Source organism: Phoca vitulina, unplaced genomic scaffold (assembly GCF_004348235.1).
Source record: "Phoca vitulina isolate PV1807 unplaced genomic scaffold, GSC_HSeal_1.0 scaffold4, whole genome shotgun sequence".
NCBI lineage: Eukaryota > Metazoa > Chordata > Mammalia > Carnivora > Phocidae > Phoca > Phoca vitulina.
Window position 1 is genome coordinate 56,433,240 of NW_022589707.1, and position 4,210 is coordinate 56,437,449.

At 40.0% G+C, this 4,210-nt stretch overlaps 1 pseudogene; it reads right to left on the minus strand.

Moving 5' to 3' along the window:
- Positions 1-570: 570 nt before the first annotated feature.
- On the minus strand, positions 571-1,443 carry LOC116630538 (annotated as a pseudogene).
- Between the last annotated feature and the right edge of the window lie 2,767 nt (positions 1,444-4,210).

Below are 4,210 nucleotides of genomic sequence, written 5' to 3' on the forward strand. Positions count from 1 at the left end.
CAAATGGAGAGTTTTAGGGTTGCTTAAAAAGAACTCCTATTGAAAGTTTCATAAGCAAAAGCATCGGTTTCCTATAAAACTGATAGCAATAAAAATGTTAAATAGTAAATAAAGTATCAAATAAAATAGTTATCTTAAGTTACCCTGAGGTAATGTTGATGATTTTTTTTTTTTTTAGGAAAAACTGCCATCTTTTTAATGGTAGTCATAAATTGACCTCCCTCCCCAGCGAATGACAGTAGAAAGCTAAGTAAAACACAGGCAGCCCATGAGCAGCCTGTTTTACACACTCTAGATAAAAATAAATGGGTTCCTACAATAGCAAAACATTTGTACAAAAGTGACAGCTGAGGGTTCAGCACATAGCCTGCCGGGGAGGCACAGGCAGCCCGTCCCTTCGGATCACGAGAGGGGGTTAGAAAAGGTAGGGGAGGTAGCAGGCAGACTCGCAGCACGAGCCAGCCCATCTGCAATCCCAGGACAGCAGAGTCCGGTGGGCTCACCAAGAGCCAGCGGGGGATGACGGCCTCCTGGCAGATTTCCAGACCCTGAGCACGTCCCAGCTCAGCCCTAGTAGCCCAGAAGTCTTTTGGCCTCTTCGCTCTGGGCCTGCAGGATCTCACTAGCATACTTCTGGAGGAGTTCCATCTTCCTCCACACAAGGGCCTCCTCGATCTCTTGCTGGGATGGCACTGGGACGTGGGTGATGAACTTCTGCTGCCAGTCCTCACCTACTTTCTCCTGGCTGCCTTCCTCGTCAGACTCCTCCTCGGTGACAGCATATATGTTGATCTCTTCCTCTTCTTCCTCCTCCTCCTCCTTTTCTCCTCTCGCCAGCGGGGCCTCTTGCTCGGCTTTCCACAGAAATACGAATAGAAATGGTGGGAAAACCATCCAACCCTGAATTTCTATTCGTATTTCTGTTCCAAAGGCACGATGACACCGTCATCTTCATCGAGGTAACCATAGTATTCAAAATCGTTTGCTTTCATGAGCTCAGCACGTGTCTTTCTTGGAGGACGAAGAGGTTCTTTTTCAAAAAGCTCTCTGACACCAGGCAAATCTTTTGCTGCTGCGAAGTACTTATCACCTCGTTCCTGGGACTTCTTTCCCTTCATGATCCAGCATTTTAGGGCCAACTTTTCCATAATCAGGACCGCCCAGCTCCTTTATCCGGACTTCCCAGTGTCCTTTCTCTCTTAGCAGTTTGTTAATTTCATCATTCAGGTTACGAATTCAGAATTCACCTAAACCAGCATTCTGAATTTGAGCCACTTTTTTAGAGATCTCTCCAATGATTTGTCGTCTCCACTTCTCAGCTTTGGGCAGCTCAGTACATTCTGAGGCAAGGAAGGGTCTTCGTTCCTTCACTTTTCCCTCTTCCAGTTGAGCTTGGAGAAATCTTGCTAAGGCCTTCATGGACTTTTCTGCATTTCGGGCCATGGTTGAGTGAGGGCACCTCCCTGGAGCCGGGAGGCTCCAGCCCCCGGAGCTTCACTGCCTCGGGCGAGGCTGACCCTGGTGGGAACAGAAATACTCTAGGTGACTGCACCACCGATTTTTCTCAATGTTGATAATTTTAAATCATAAACTTTTTCAACTTGGAAACACAATTTATTATAATACTTACTTAAAACTTTTTGAAGTTCATGTAGATAAACAAACCAGAGAATGTTCATATTTAGTACGTATTATTCACTAATTTTATGTATACGTGTGTGTATTCATTCAGTCATTGGAAAAATATTTATTCAGCACCTGTTATGTCCCAAGCACCATGATAGGCTGGGGATATAATGATGCACAAGAGAAAGTCTTTGCTTTTTACATTCTAGCAGAGATGATGGCAATTAACCAATAATCATATTCATATATACTTTATTTCACTAATTCAAAGACACTTTTAAAAATATTTTAATGTCTAAATGCAGATGTATCTTATAATAACTATTGACCAGGAAATGAAATCAATATAATTTTTATTGTCTGACAACATGGTGAGATTGAGAAAACACTACCAACAAAACTTGCATAATGAGGGTTAACTGCTGAGAAGAAAATCTTATAGACAGTAGTGTAGGACACCCTTATCAACACTCCTCATGTCACTACATATTGTATTGTGCTGAAAAACACAGATGTTGATAATACTAAGTTGAAAATATAGCTAGAGAAATTGGATACTAAAATGAAGTTTTAGGTACATCATCACCAATTTCTTTCACTTGCATTTTCCTTCTATGAGTATGCAAGAGAGTGATACATGATTAAGATAAAGATCTAAATTAGTTTCAAAGATCTCTTTTGTTAAATATAAAATGGCAATTGTAGGCATTAAGAGAGGATTTTGTTAGTAAAATGGGTAGTACTTTTTCAATAGTGATTGTATTAGCTATTGATTTATAACAACATATTATCAAATTTCATACTTTTAAAAATAACAATATTTAACAGTCTCTGTAGGTCAGGAATTACAGAGTTGCTTTGCTGTGCAGCTTTGGCTTATCTTCTCTCACAAGATTGCAATCAAAATGTCAGCTGAGACTGCAGTCATCTGAAAGCTTGGTTGGAGCCAAACACTTTGGTTTCAAGGTGACTCACTCACAGAGCTGGGCAGTTAGTGTTGATTGTTAGAAGGAAGCCTCACTTCCTCAGTTGGCCTCTTACAGGCTTCATGAGTACCCATGGTTGCTAACTTCTCTCACAGCAGGCCACTCAAGAGACTTAGACTCATTGCCACTTCTGAACATTCTATTCATTAATAGTCATGTAGTCTGGCTCTCATTAAAGAGGACAGGAATCTGGCTTACCTTAGAAGGGAGGGGTGTTAGAGAATTTATGTACGTATTCTAAAGCCACAATGCGACGAACTAACGGTACTTCTTATACATGATATGTTACAGATTTATTGAAATATAATAAATGTTAAGAATAAATCAAGCTGGGGTGCCTGGGTGGCTCAGTTGTTAAGCCTCTGCATTTGGCTCAGGTCATGGTCCCAGGGTCCTGGGATCGAGCCCTGCATCGGGCTCCCTGCTCAGTGGGAAGCTTGCCTCTCCCTCTCCCACTCCCCCTGCTTGTGTTCCCTCTCTCGCTGTGTCTCTCTCTGTCAAATAAATAAATAAAATCTTAAAAAAAAAAAAAAGAATAAATCAAGCTGGGTAGGATAGGATGAGAGTAACAGGGTTCTGCTACTTTAGGAATGGTCTTTCTGAAGAGATGGATGAGAAACTGAACCAAGTATAAATCTCTAGTAAAAAAAAGTTCCTGACAGAGAAATGCTGGTACAAAGCCTGCAAGTTTCAGAGTACCTGGGTGCACTAACAATTAACAAGGAAGCTAGTAGAACTGCCTCATATATTTTCCTTTAGGGTATTTTATAAATGGTTTTAATTAACAAGTGACACTTTTACAGACAAGTATATACTTTTTATTAATATAGAGGAAAAAGTGTTAAGAATTGAGTGATGAATCTTTCATTAGTTTATTTGAGATTATTCTTTTATAGCATTTTCTATCTGAAAATGGTACTCAGAAGGACTTGTTATGCTTTCTCCTGCTCTTCTAGAAACAATTTTAAGAATAAACATTGGTGGGGTGCCTGGGTGGGTCAGATGGTTAAGCATTTGCCTTTGGCTCAGGTCGTGATCTCCAGGTCATGGGATTGAGTCCCATATGGGGCTCCCTGCTCAGTGAGGAGTCTGCTTCTCCCTTTGCCTCTCCCCCCTGCTCGTGCTCTCTCTCTCTCTCTCTGTGAATGAATAAATCTCTCTCTCAAATGAATAAATAAAATCTTTAAAAAAAAAAAAGAATAAACATTGGTTTTACACCACACAATTGTATGTTTTCCATAAGCAGTATTCTGTGTTTTGGAATAACTTCCTTGAGAACTGACTTTATTACTTCTGTATTCTAATTTCTAAATCTTTAAATGTATTTATCTGAACGTTATCTTCAAGCTCTCCTATTTTTATTCATCCAACTCAGTAATAAATAAGTAAAATCTTTACTCAATTTCAACTTCAGACCTGCCTGGGCAACAAAGAAAAATTATTCAGTCAGAATAATCACTTGGTATATAATTGGCTCTGCCACATTAGCAAACATAACAAGTGTTCCCTCAGCTCTCACTATAGAAGTGACTGAATCTGGTTTTGTAGTAAATGTCTAATGACTTATCTTTATAGTAAAGCAGCACTTTCACCAAAGG